Raw genomic sequence first — 15,806 nt, forward strand, 5'->3', positions numbered from 1 at the left:
CATATATGTGGAGGACAAAGGGAGGAAAGCAGGGCCATACCCGCAATATTGCAGTTACACACCCATGGAACATGCTGGTGTTACAGTATGCGTTGCAACATACCCTAATGCAGGAATACGACATCAGGTACACAAATGGATATAGACATGTACTGCTAGCATGCAACACACACACTGCCAGTGTAATATCCGACACAAGACCTGTGTTGTGGACAGACAACACATGAGAAGCACACCTCTGTCCAGCTTGAGGATAGGCCCACAGTAGTGAGCTATGCAGACAGACTGCAGTCCAAGGTAAACTAGTATGTATGCACACACACACACACAAACACACACACACACACACACACACACACACACACACACACACACACACACACACACACACACATTGTAACAGCAGTACTATGCAAAGCATTACACCACTCTACACACAGTCTGTCTGTATGTCCTGATCCTCCTACATATATGTGGCTGCCCTGAGTGTGCAGGTTCTCCTATAAGAGGTATTGCTACCTGCTGTCTGTAACATTGATGCCCACACACAGGAAGGATGTCCATCACACAGGGAATGTACAGGGAATATGCCCACATGATGTAGGGATTCATAGTGGATGGTTGCCATGACAGTGGTAATTGGAAGCACTTCACATGTGTTCTCAGATATTTATATATATATATATATATATATATATATATATATATATATATATATATATATATAGCTATCTGGATAAGTACATGTCCATATCGCCCCCACCATACATCCTGGCCATGGAGTGTAGCCCTACCCCAGCCCCTATAGACCCAAGGTAGTAGTGCAAGAGGATGTCCGGTATGTATAGCTGGTATATTAATAGACAGTTGCTACAGCCATTGGGATCGTTGACACAGACACGGTGTGTGTGGAAGGAGACATCTGCTCATAACATGTGTGCCACTGGCTACTGGCAGACATCCTAAGGTTATCATGGTACAGTACCTGCATATATAGCAGGCTCAACAGCCATGTCACAGCACAGGGTAGGATACACCTGTGTGACAGTGCATAACCACAACCAATGTGAACACAGACAGATCTACATATGGTACGCTAGCATAATAGTACAGTATATGGACTATCTGTCCTACACCATCCTCATATGTGCCAATCACAGAATAACCCCACATATACTGGTCTGCTACAGAGTCTAGTCTGATGGCTGTCTGTGGTATGGGACATGTGTGTGTCTGGCCCTACACACATGTAAGGTACAAGGGTACCATACAGTGGGGCAGCATGTAACAACAGATAGAAAGGGAGCGAGAACAATGACATCTACCACAGTCTATACAGAGACCATAGTATATATTAACAATACACACACTGCTGACATTCACCATCACTACACAGATCTCAGTACTGTACAGACATCCACAGGATTTCCAGGGTATGGCACTAAGTGTAACCCCTACTGTACATGACATGTGTGGCACTCTGATATATCACTGGCATGTTATCAGATATGATGACACTATTTACGGTGTACAGCACATATGCACCACTTCATGCATGACATATGTACAAAGGTTGACAGAGGTGTGGCTGACAGCACATACACAGGCCAGTATAGACATGTTGCTGTGATACCCTCATTAATCTGTCATTGTAACAGGGTATTTTGCAACATATGTCCAATGAGGGATATGTAGTTAGTAACTGTTATGGCCTTCACCATCAACAGACTGCAATCCTCACACTACCTTCTGCATTCCACGGATAGATGCATCATGGCTAACACATGAAACCAAAGGCACAACACTGCCCAGTCTGCAGATGAGCCTGCAGATGGGGATTCCTGATATACATGGAACTGACATGGCAGGTATTGCGACATGTACGACAGGCATATCCAGACAAACACTGTTAATCCAACATTACTCCATATGCAGTATAGCAGCACTTACAGTTCATAGTCAGGTCAGGCACATCCCCCTCATGTTTGTTGCCCTCTTCCCACAGTGTATGCTGTTAGAGGTAAATCCCCAGCCCATCTGGAATGCTGTTTGTTAAATGACAGTTCTAGCTCCTGCTCACAGTGACAGACAAGGGCCAACACCACCAAGATGTTCCCAGGTATTGGAGTGCATTTGCATGCAATTGGCTATGGGACTGTTACCACACCTGTTCCACATGCAATCAGCTAGGGAAGGGCTAAAATTTGTGCAGAGGCCATCAGCTGATCATGAGCATCACGTTAAATACACATGCTGCTGCCTAAGCAATGCAGGTGTGGCCCTCCACATCTGTTAGAGAGGGAGTGGGGGAGGCAGACAGAGGTGAATACATGTCAGGAAGGGGTGGGAGGGTAAAACCTACACATGTTCGTGTCATACACCTACCAGCACAGGGTATCAAACAACCGAGAGCTATGTAGGGCTATATTATCTGGTGGGGAGCACTCAGAACATATATGTGATGGTGAGTGACATCTGCAACAGGGATATGGTAGATATACAGTAGGTGGCGTACACGTGCCTGCCAGCATGAACAGGTGCCAGTGTCAGCACAAGCACATGCACACAGGGACACACACACATTAACACACTTGGCAGGGCCAGGAGTGCAACCCATCACTAGTGGGATTGCCACAACACATCAATGTGCAGGGAACACATGCACCACACTGGTGATATGGAGGTTGTATGGTCAGTGAGTATGATGGGGTGTCAGACATAAGGCGGCATGCTTCACTGTGCCCTGGGGGAAGTAGTGCATGTGGATGTAAACATACGCATCATATAACACACACATGAACACAGTGTCCAGTTCGGAGATACATGGGTGCATGTCTGCATGGGTGTGTGGTGGCCAACAGTGCCAGCAGGCTATACAAGGGTAGGTGATGGGTATACCTTGGCATCAGCCCACATGACAATGGTTTGCATTGTGGCACAGGTCTGTAGTGTCTGCAATTGCCTGCACAGGTGGGTATTGCATCTGTCTTCCAGTCATCTGGGTGACTATTGTGTGTGGCCAATGCTGTGCATCACTTGTCATGTCTGTTTTCCCTAGTCCATGACTTGGATGGTGTCTAGGATGTGCACACCTCCCACATGCATGTACAGTGACATGTGGAACTGTACCTGGGGTGTCTGGCCCATGCTGTGAACACGGCTTATCATCAGATGTGCCAGTCTTGCCCACATGTGGCAGAGACTGATACTGGTCAGCAGATTTACTCTGCATCTACATTGATAGCATGCTAACAGCATTTCCTGATGTCAGTGTAATCTGTCCATACAGGGCATGTTGTCAGGCATGGTATGTCCATTGTGAGTCACATGTGAAGGCATAGTGGGGTTGCTAACTGTGATTGGCAGGCCTTGATGTCACATGTATGGGTATGGCTTTGCACCCCAACCTCTCAGCCATTTACATCTATTATTCCTGTATGGTTGACATTGTGATATATTGTAGGGCCACCATAAGTTAAATTAGCAAAACCCCTCCACATTGCCCACAGGAGTCACAGACTCACAACCACCTCTATGGGTTATACACATACACACACACACACACACACACACACACACACACACACACACACACACACACACACACACGCACACCTGTCATGTCTGGGAGTAGAATCCCTACCTAACTAGTTTACTACACTACAGCACTACACAGTTATATCATGCACCACGGACATTACTGAAGTACATCTTCCCCAAATGTGTTATTCACAATTAATGACATCAGCCACACTACCAAAGTAGGGCATTTGTAATGTACTGCATGTGAGTAGCCTATAAATGCATTGCTCCATACACAGACACTGAGACACACACATCATATCTGGAACTGGCATGGATGGAGATGGAACACTACCGCCGTTCGAAATCACACTACAGCAGTACGCAGTTACAGAACATGCTACGGCGATTACTGGGCTATCATGTTCCCAGAGGTGTACATCTAGGTGAGTGACATCAGCAGCCTTGGCAAAGTAGAGTATTTGTATTGTATGGAGTGTGAGTAGCCTAAAAAGCATTTCTCTCTACCCAGTCAGACACACACACAGACTCACACACACACACAGTTGCCAGGGCTTGAACACCTACCTAACTAGTTTATCACACTACAGCAGTACGCAGTTATAGGATGTGCTACGGCAATTACTGGGCTACCAATTTCCCAGAGGTGTACTTCTAGACGAGTGACATCAGCAGCCTTGCCAAAGTAGAGTATTTGTATTGTATGGAGTGTGAGTAGCCTAAAATGCATTGATCTGTACCCACTCAGACACACACACACACACACACACACACACACACACACACACACACACACACACACACACACACACACACACACACACACAGTTACCAGGGCTGGGGCTTGAACACCTACCTAACTAGTTTATCACACTACAGCAGTACGCAGTTACAGGACACACCACGGTGATCACTGGGCCATCAATTTCGCAGAGGTGTACTTCTAGACGAGTGACATCAGCAGCCTTGCCAAAGTAGAGTATTTGTATTGTATGGAGTGTGAGTAGCCTAAAAAGCATTGCTCTCTCTCCCCAGTCAGACACACACACAAACACACACTGTTGCTAGGGTTGGGGCTCGAACACCTACCTAACTAGTTTATCCCACTACAGCAGTACACAGTTACAGGACGCGCCACGACGATTACTGGACTAAAAATTTCCCAGAGGTGTACTTCTAGATGAATGACATCAGCAGCCTTGGCAAAGTAGTGTATTTGTATTGTATGGAATGTGAGTAGCCTAAAAAGGCATTGCTGTCTACCCAGTCAGACACACACAGAAACTCAAAGAACAAACACACACAGTTGCCAGGTCTGGGTTTCAAACACCCACCTAACTAGTTTATCACACTCCAGCAGTACACAGTTACAGGACATGCCATGGTGATTACGGGACTATCATGTTTCCAGAGGTGTACTTCTAGGTGAGTGACATCAGCAGCCTTGCCAAAGTTTAATATATGTTTTGCATGGAGTATGAGTAGTCTAACAAGCATTTCACTCTACACAGTCAGAGGCAGACAGGCACACACACAAATTCACATTCACACAATTGACAGGTCTGGGGTTAGTACTACTACCTAACTACTCTGTCACTACAGCAATATGCAGTTATGGGACGTGCCATGCATTTTACTGAGCTATAGCTCTCTCAAAGGTGTAATTCACATTGGATGACCTCAGCAGACTTGTCATACTACTGCTATGGGGAGGGCAGTGTGTGCATGGCCCATACCCCATTCATGAAGGGGTTGACATGCCACATGCGGGCACACACGGGGTCATATATCACAGGTGCATGTATATAGCTACTAGATGGCTGCTTCTTTGTACAATCTTGTTGCACAGCTGACACGTACACCACATAGTCTGTCATGCTGGCAGGTACTGGTGGCTAGTATCCACAGTGGGTTAGATCTGCACCTCCTGTGTTGGGGGCCCTTAGGCTGTGTGTTAGTTGGGACAGGCCTGAATGGCTCCTTGTCACAGTCACCCTCTTCCACACATCTATGCTCGTGTGCCTGTAGCTTAGTGTATTGTCCTTACATATTTGTCTGCATTCCTATCCACTGTGTGTGCAAGGCAGGAGTATTACATACTGACATGTGTTCACACTGAGAATTGCAACTTCCAGATATGTCTCGTCCACTGATGTTTGCAGACATGGCCTTCATGTGCTTAAGTGTGTGAGCATGCCCAGTATGACCTCTCAGTATGTTGTTGAATGACATTGCCTTCATTCCTCTAAGTGTGTGAGCATGCCCAGTATGGCCATCTGTGTGGCATGTGTGGTCCACATCCAGGTTGTTTGTGTTGCAGTGCTGACCTTTTGTTGTACATCAATGGGTAGCATGCTGTGTCGGCAGGGTATCCATCAGTCATTTGCAATTGGCTGTTGCTACATTTCTGCATAGTGGGGGGAGGGGGCACCTGACTGTTTCTACTGTTCAACACAGGAGTGGGGGTCACATCTGACTATTACTTTATGTGTATGTTGGATGGGGGGGGTGCACCTGACACTTGCACACATTTGCTAGGACTGTACTGGTAAGTCAGGTACTCTTTTTCTGTCTGTAGTCTTACCTATCCTGCTGGCTAGGGCTTACCACTGTAGTACAGATCCTAGCTTTGTTTACCTACATATTAGTGTCGGACTTCCTAGCCTTCACAACTTACATCCGACTGCCTGGCCTGCTGCGGTCTATCTGTGTAGGCCTGGGGGAGGGGTTAACCATAGGGCACATTCAGAGGCCATAGTACAGCATTTGTTTGTGTTTGTTTTCACCTGTCCAGCTGGCTGAGACTGTTGCTGGGTAAGTGATCCTTCCTGACTGGCATGCGTGGCTCTTATGGACACCCCTGTCGCTCAGGCCATTTCCTGCAGTGGGTTTTGTCACCCTGTGTAGTACTGGCTACTATGGTGACTCCAGTATGTGTTACAGATCTCATGCTGCCACTATGGGTGTCCACTCTCTGCTGCCTTGACATCCGGCCACCCAATTCCCTTGCATGTTCACATCCATACCATAGCTACAGGTAAAAACACATTCTACTCCATTTGACAATTGGTAGGTTGACTTGACTAACCCTGAGAGTGTGCCAGACTTGAGGATGGTGCTGGAGAGCTGCTTATGTTGGTTGCACATAGTACACACCCTATACATAGTTAGGCACAGGTAGTGTCATGTTTGGCATCCCTTTTACTGTCTGTGCGAGTCGGAGAAAGGTATCATTCCCTAGGGCCCAAATGTGTCAGTGCATATGCTATACGTTGCCTCTTTACCAAGACCAGAGCATACTGGGCATGCCCCATACTGCCTACTGGAGCAGGCTCAGGTTGTTCCTCCTCCGAGTCACTCTGTACCTGTACAGGCCTTGGCATTGGTGGGGGACTGTGTGGCCCTGCCCCATGCTGTTCCTGCTGCTGCTGTTTTCGCAGGATCATATTGTGTAGCATAGCACATACCATTACTATTTGGGTACATTTAGCTGGTGAATATTGCAGGGCTCGACCTGATGTGTCCAGACACCAGAACCATGACCTGAGCATCCCAAACACATGCTTTATTATATGTCTGGCCTGTGCGTCTGCATCATTATGGCATTGTTGTTAAGGTGTGTGTGCATTTCTGATGGGTGTCATCAGCCATGGCTCCAGTGGGTACCCAGCATCCCCCACTAGGTGACCGCAGGGGATGTCCATATTGGCAAATCTGTGGTACAGCTGCATCAGTTGCCATATGTGTGAATCGTCATAGCTTCCATGGCAGCCAGCACACACATTCAGTATAATGCCCTGGGCATCACATATGACCTGGCAGTTGATGGAGGGGATGCCCCTGCAGTTGATGTAGGCCCTACCCTGCTCACCAGTTGGTACCTTGATGCATATGTGCGTGTACTCTATAGCACCCACTACCCAAGGGTAGTTAGCTATTTGGTGGAAGAAACGCATATTGCACGTCAACAACTCACGTGTGTTGAGGAAATATGCATGCTCACTGGCATGTGCTGACAAGGCATCCAGGAATTGGTGGAATACTCTGGATGCTGATGCCTGTGAGATACCCATGTTATCCCCAGTTGTAGTTTGGGAGGTACTTTTGGCTAGTATACTTATGCCTACACATACCTTGGTATCCACTGGGATGGGTTCCCCTCAGCCAGTGTGGTGTGTCAGGTGTGGCCTGCACAGCTCAACTATTTTCTGTAGGAGGTCTCTGTCCACCCTATAGCGCTCCACTATCTCCAGCTCATATAGCCCCTGGTAGGTTAACCTGGGTCTGTACACTCTTCTCTGTATCCCCGCTGTGGGTTGTTCAGCAGCATTGACATCCTCACCACCCTCAGCCTCTTGCACATTTTGTTCTATGTTGCCTGCTGCAGCCCTTCTCATTTTGTAGGTTTGGTTTTAAAATTTCCCTGCTTGTATAAACCAGTGGTGTAGAGTGTTGAAAAACCAGGGTGGTAGGTGTTTGCTTGGTTTATAGTGATGTTCTGGGCTGGGCTGGTCTGCTTCCTGTGTGATTAACTGATTCTGATACATTTCACCTAGCAGCTCAACTAGGTCTCTTTGATTACCTTCCTGCTGCTGTTTTCCCTTCCTATTGCTTCCCTCTTTAGACCCGTGTGTGCGCCATGTGAATGGAGTGCTCAAATGTGCACAGAGCTCCTTTTTCCTGATTTAACTTCCTTTTTCTTCCTGTACAACCAGGTGCGCTGCACACACACACACGCTTACACTTTGTAAAGAGTGCTAGGCAGGATTCGACACACTCATAGCTTAGCTGTGTTATGCTTGGAGCAATCCCGAGCCTCAGGTCTCCAATCTACTTACAGTATGCCTGACACCCCCCCCCCCCATGATGTCACCTATATCCTAGTCTTGCACCTAGCCATTTATACTCTTACACTCTTGGGACCTGCCTCACACCCTGGGAAACTTTGGGATTCACTAACCCTTCCCTCATTTGCATAGGATTGCCTACTAATGCATAGTTACAGGTCCCACACTGAGCCTCCCCCCTTAGCTACCATTATGCACTGTCCAGGTTGTCTTGCATGGCAGAATACTGATTTTAGTTAGAATGCTTATTTTAGGTTTATTTTATTTATTTCCCCTGATCCCATTTGCGTGTCACTGCCCTATGCTTAACCAGGCGAGATCGGCTAAGATGAAATTTAATGTTTATTTTTTTTCTTTTACATTTTGTAATGCTAATGGCCTTCTACTTGGACATTGGTATGCTTCCTCAGTGATATGCAGCCTTTATTTGGAGCTGTCATGGCTCCGTTTTATAGACTGCTGAACTGTACTTGGTTAACATTTCTGCACACTGCACTCATCCTGCACGGACGGCTGCCATATTCCTGGATCACATATTACCCTCATTTGCATGGCTTTTACCTGCAAATGAGGGCAATTTGCATACAGGAGCTCGGTCCATGCAGGATTAGCCTAAGAGCTCACGTGCACTTCCTGGGAGCTTGTTCCTGGATCGCACATTAGCCATATTGCCAAAAATAGCTCTTAAACTAATCCTGCATGCTATAAAGGGCTTCATAAATCCAGGGGCTAGTCATAAAATGTACAAAAAACAGATGTAATGCATTTTGATACTACCAAATTACATAAAATCAACCCAACTCTGAAAGTATTTGATCCAACAGCAATCCAGTCTCAACAACAAAAATACCTTTATATCTATTTGGTCAATGCTTCTTATTCACTGCAAATGTCAACTGCATAATTCACAAATTCTAACAAAAGTCAAACAGGTATGTAAACAGTCATACATACTGTGAAGGCTGCCAGGCTAACTGGATAGAATTTTATAGATAATTCTATGTCATTGTAAATATTAATGTAATCCACAGGCTTGTTCTACAAATGTAAAGAGAACTATGTGTTATAATTAAACTATATGTTGTACTGAGCTTCAAAAATGTAACCACAGACCACAGTGCACTCTGCTTGAAGAAAGCTGATTAGTCAAGCATTGTATGTCTCTTTGATCACAAGCTCGGAGACAGGATATCCGTGCCAGGAAATTATTTCTATTGTCTTAATTTAATAAGAGATAATTACTAAGGCTTTACATGTAAAGTGTCTTTTATTGTGATGGTTTCCAAGCAGCAGCAAGATCAAAGAAATGCTAAAATTTTAATTTCTGTGAGCCTGGGAAACTAAACCAGAGAAGTGTGAAGAATGATGTAATGTGAAATGACTCAGCAGTACTGTGTTATCAATTTAAGGCTTTCTCAGAAAGAGAGAGAAAGAATAGATCATTTTGGATTTTTTTCTGAACTTGAACACATCAACTCATGAGCACTTGCTTTGCTCTGTAAGTAAGGTATTTATTTAGAACAGTAATTTCTCTTAGATATAGAAATAGCCAGATTAGTCTAGCTGTTTTCTATATTTATGTCAGACTATTCTACACTATCATTTTAAAGCATTTTTCTGTGATTTCTGAACTCTTGATTAGCACTGTGTTGAATTGATGAGATTTGTCTTGTGTTTTTATTATTTATTATTACATATTTTTAAACCTTTCAACTGTGGTTGTGTTGTGTAGAGATAATTTAAGCTGTAGAGTACTTGCATGTATTTAGGATACGGTACTAAGCCACTGCCAAATAGCCTTAGCCCTGGGTCACACTTACTATTTGGATAGCAGTAATATTACACAGTGTAATTGGTCACCCCTTGGGAAGGGCCTTATTAGTAGCTAATAGTGGTTGGTGGCAGTGATTTTTACTTTATAGTCTGGGCAGAAGGTGGCATTGCTAGTGAACCTGTGCCAGCCTTCCCCTGGAGTGTCTGTGTGTTTGAATATAAACCAAATATCAAAGTGTGTGTCAGCTACTTGGGCAGGGACATGAAGCACTGGTTGGACAGAGAGGGCACTGGAGGTTTTGGCTTGACTACTCAGCTGGGATCTGATCCCTATAGCTGTGCCAGTGGGGGGGGGGTTATTGGGGATCTGGACAGAAAGGGAGAAACCAGCCCCAGACTAACTGTGATCTCTGTGTGCTCTTAAGGGAAATTGTACTTTACTGTGTGTGTACTTGTTATCCTTCCCAGTGTGTACACCCCTCACTGGTGCTCATGGTGAGGATTGAGGATCCTTGATTATTGGGCCAGTACATGGGCATCATACATACGTACCTAAAAAGCTAGAAATTTATAACAACTCAAATGCTAATGCCAAGGTTAGAATCGCCCATATCTACTTATGCACTAAATTTATGTCAAAATGCAGCAACATCATAAGTGTAATTTAACAGAATATATGCATTTATATGTTCATAGGTTCGTAGGTAAGTACTAGGCTATCTGTTCTTGTGGGCCATTTTAATACAAAAAATCCAAAGCTGAGAAGATTAGTGAACCAGTCCAACAGTAGCTCACTGATAACTTTATTCAAAATAAGAAAAATGAATCTTTGTTAGAAGGAGGTACAGGAATCTTAAAGGTCTGTTTGAAGGAAGACCTAGAGTTGGTGGCAAGCGAACTTGCTCCAAACCTGGGACTTACAGTTATAGTGCATGTAAGCAGTGTCCTTATGTGGTCAATGACAGTGTATTATTCATCCCATCAAGCAGGTTTAAATTCAGGGCTGAACATCACTATAACTGTGGGGTGAAGGGTGTTGTGTACTTAGGTTTTTGCACACAATGCTGCAGTTTTTATGTGGGCAAAACCGAGAGAACCCTTAGAAAAAGGATTTACGAGCATTTATACGAAATTTCCAAAAAGAAGGACACCAATGCCTTTTACAAACATCTTGGCACATGCCTCAATATGCAGTTGAGATTTATGGTCTTAGAGCAAGTCCTGCAGGATAGCAGAGGGGGTGACTGGGAGGCTCGGCTTGAGTATAAGGAATTGTTGTGACAACTTAAACTGAACGCCACTAAGCCCCCAGGCCTAAATGACTGTGTTAGTATTGCGAGTGTTCTAAAATTAAGAAGGGCTAAATTATAGTTTGATGTTAGAGTCCATCTTATATATATATATAGTTTTATTATTTTTTAACCAAGAATTTTTTATTCTAAGTATTTTTACACAAAAAGTATTGAACATATATATTGTGTTTTATAGTGTTCATTCATCCATTTATTTATTTATTTTGTTAAGGGACTTCTATGGTTGTTCAACGACGTGTTTTAACATTTTGTTGTTTCAAAAAGTTCTTATTGTGATGTTTATAATTCACTTATAAACATGTTTTATTTAGTTTGTTTGCAGTGGTTTAACAACCTATTTGTATATTTATTTAATCAATTAATCGATTAATGCATTGATCATGTGATTCTACTACCTGTAGTATATAAACCTGTGATTTTTTGAGTGCAAGTTCATCTTGATAAAGCCTGGTATTTATCCAGGTGAAAGCGCTTGATTACACATGTTCGTTTTTCTTATTTTAAATAAAGTTGTCAGTGAGCTACTGTTGGACTGGTTTGCTAATCTTCTCAGCTTTGGATATTTTGTATTTACTGGTTCAGAGCTTTTTTCCTGGTTTCTTTGTTTTTTTGTTTGGTCCATGGCTGAAGGGGTTGACCAATCCAGCTTTTCGGACACACCGTTACTTTTAAGGGACGAAGCCGAAGATGCACCAGTTACTCGTGGTGACTTTAAGCAAGTGCTGTCCCTTTTAATGCAAATAACCAATGTATTGAGCTCCAAAACTACTGGGTCTGAGGCTTTGTTGCCTGGTAACCAAGAGAACAGACCTGGGCTACATTCAGCAGTAACATCAGAGCTTGGCCTTAGAGGTCCTTCGTTAGCAGAAGTTCCTGGCGGGATTCCATTGGGTAGCACCGATCCACAGGAGCAACAAGCCAGAATTCAAGGAGTGAGCAACGCTAGAAATGGCAACGTGAAAAAGGATTTTAATTTTACTACATGGACTGAAAAGCAGTTCCTCTTCAAACACAGTACTTTTGCTAATAGTAGTAATACTGAAAACTGTGCTGAGCGTGATTTAAAAATTTTAAATGATAAGTTGTATGCGTATAAAAGCACGCAACTGGAAATTGATTATTTAAAGGAGTGTTTGCGAGTGCAGCGTGTCCCTAAAGGGTTACGTTGCTATAAATTTCCCAACAATGCTGTGGCTGGCTCTCCTCTTTATCACAATTTAGTGAAGATTTTTGATAAAGCAGGGCTTGAAATGATAGAATGCATGGTTAAGGACTATGAAGAAAAAGCGGGAGCTCTGCTTCAAGAAGTGACATTGCTTAATAACGCTGTTGTAAAGAGCAAGCACTTCTTGTGTGTTAAAAGGGAATATGACAATGTTTTTAACCAAGTGGATCAATTTTGTTTAGAAATAGTAAACCGTAAAATTAGGAAACTGGAGAGTGACCTTGTGGAATACAGGGAGGGTACTGCCTACTCATTGTTGGGCAGAAATGGACAAAATACAAGGCAGAACATTGACACAAATAATGAGGTGAAGTTTGGTGACAATAATTCTGTTTCGGCCTTAGAGTTGCCCAGGAGGAGTGAAAGACTTGCCCAAAAGAACAATCAGAATGGCTTATCGGATTTTTATTATCCCCTGGGCAGACCGGGGGGGGGGACTACTTATCAGCCACAGGGCTGGAACAGGACATGAAGATAAGGAACATGAACTGCACAATTATTTGTAGCTCTCCTAATGATTTGTCTGAAACTGTTCATGGTGAATGTGTGGTAGTGAAAAAGGAAAATTTTTCTATTTAAAACTTCACTGATGTTAAAGTGACTAATGATTTTTTTGAACTCTTCACTAGAGGTTTCCAGTTTGTACCTAAGCAAAATGTTAATTTAAGCAATGTTTTAGTGGACTTGAAAATGTTTACTAGACGTTTGAAACTAGCCTTGTATTTCAAAGGTCAAACTCAGACTATGGATGGGCTATCTAGATCTAATACATTTAATCCGCCTTTGAATTCATTTTTAAAGGTGTTTGAAGAGTTAGTTGAAGCTGATTTAAGAAATTATTGTACTAATAGAACATATATTTCATACTCTAATTTGAATCAGGATTTGAGTCGATTAATAGACAAGTTCAGAGAGGAAGACATTAGGGTGATGAAGCCAGATAAAGGTGGTGGCACTGTTCTGATGTACAATATGGTTTATGACACATTTATTCATAGCATGTTACAAGACACTGAACTATATGAATTAATTTCCAGGAATGAGCTGAATTTGACATACTCCAACATTAGTTTTTTGCTTACAGACCACTTGTTGCAGGGAGCTATAAATAAGAAGTTGTTTAACTACCTATATGTTAAAAACCCAAGAATCCCAGTGATATTTGGGATTCCTAAGATTCACAAAGGTTTAGCTCCACTGAATTTTAGACCCATTGTTGCAGGGGCTGGTGGTATAACTGAACCATTGGGCAAATTTATTGATTACACCATTAACAAATTTGCATTTTCCCTGGATCACGTGTATAAGGATTTGTAGGACTTTTTGAAAAACATCCAGGAAGAATTCTATAAACCTGACCTGTTAATGGTCACGATTGACATAGTGGAGTTATTTCCAGTATCCCCCACGATTTAGGTTTGGAATGGTTTAATGACACACTAGCAGCTGGGTCCAACCTAGATGATAACATCATTGGATTATTGATGGAATTTATGGAAATTGTATGAGAAAACAATTTAATCTATTTCAATGGTGAAATTTTCAAGCAGAAAAAGGGTGTAGCAATGGGGACTGCTTGTGCCTCCAGCTACGCCAACATTGTTTTTTATTATTGGGAGAGCAAATTCATTTTTTCCTCACATTGGGTTAAGCACATTAGTCAATATAAACGATACCTTGATGACATATGTTTATTCTGGGATGGTACTCTTGACCAATTTTTTGATTTTATGGACTACATTAATTCCACCACCTCTTTTTTAAAATTCACCCACAATGTAAGTCACGATTCTCTGAACTATTTAGATATTACTTTTCAAAGATACTCAGAATGGTACTTTTCAGTCTAAAGTCTATAGAAAAGTGCCCTTTTCTAATTCCTAGCTACACTTTGACAGTAGTCATCCCTTTCACCAGAAAAAAGGCATAGTTAAGGGGCAGTTTATACGTGCCTCAAGAATGTGTAGCACAAGAGAATACTTTCTGGAAGAGGTTAATTTATTAAAGCAGCTTTTAGGAGAAAGAGAATACCCAGCACACTTGGTTAATGACTTAGCCCAGGAGATTATTGTTGGCAGGGATGACTTATATTTTCCCTTGTTGAGTAAAGGGACAACACAGGACACAGGTTTAAAACCTCTGGAGAAGTTTGACTCTCACAATAGCTTTGTTTATACCTTTTCAGATGACTTTTCTTATGTAGAACAGTCAATCTTAAGATTTTGGCCTATTTTGAAACAGCATGAAGAGTTTAAGCAGATAATTAATGAACGCCCCTCCTTTGTTAGAAGGAGGGACAGGAATCTTAAAGGTCTGTTTGAAGGAAGACCTAGAGTTGGTGGCAAGCGAACTTGCTCCAAACCTGGGACTTACAGTTGTGGTGCACGTAAGCAGTGCCCTTATGTGGTCAATGACAGTGTATTATTCATCCCATCAAGAAGGTTTAAATTCAGGGCTGAACATCACTATAACTGTGGGGTGAAGGGTGTTGTGTACTTAGGTTTTTGCACACAATGCTGCAGTTTTTATGTGGGCAAAAATGAAAGAACCCTTAGAAAAAGGATTTACGAGCATTTATACGAAATTTCCAAAAAGAAGGACACCAATGCCTTTTACAAACATCTTGGCACATGCCCCAATATGCAGTTGAGATTTATGGTCTTAGAGCAAGTCCTGCAGGATAGCAGAGGGGGGGACTGGGAGGCTCAGCTTGAGTATAAGGAATTGCTGTGGCAACTTAAACTGAACGCCACTAAGCCCCCAGGCCTAAATGACTGTGTTAGTATTGTGATTGTTCTAAAATTAAGAAGGGCTAAATTATAGTTTGATGTTAGAGTCCATCTTATATATATATATATAGTTTTATTATTTTTTAACCAAGAATTTTTTATTCTAAGTATTTTTACACAAAAAGTATTGAACATATATATTGTGTTTTTATAGTGGTCATTCATCCATTTATTTATTTATTTTGTTAAGGGACTTCTATGGTTGTTCAACGATGTGTCTTAACATTTTGTTGTTTCAAAAAGTTCTTATTGTGATGTTGTTTATAATTCACTTACAAACATGTTTTATTTAGTTTGTTTGCAGTGGTTTAACAAC

Source organism: Protopterus annectens, chromosome 5.part0 (assembly GCF_019279795.1).
Source record: "Protopterus annectens isolate FY-2018-M chromosome 5.part0, PAN1.0, whole genome shotgun sequence".
In the NCBI taxonomy this organism is placed as follows: Eukaryota; Metazoa; Chordata; order Ceratodontiformes; family Protopteridae; genus Protopterus; species Protopterus annectens.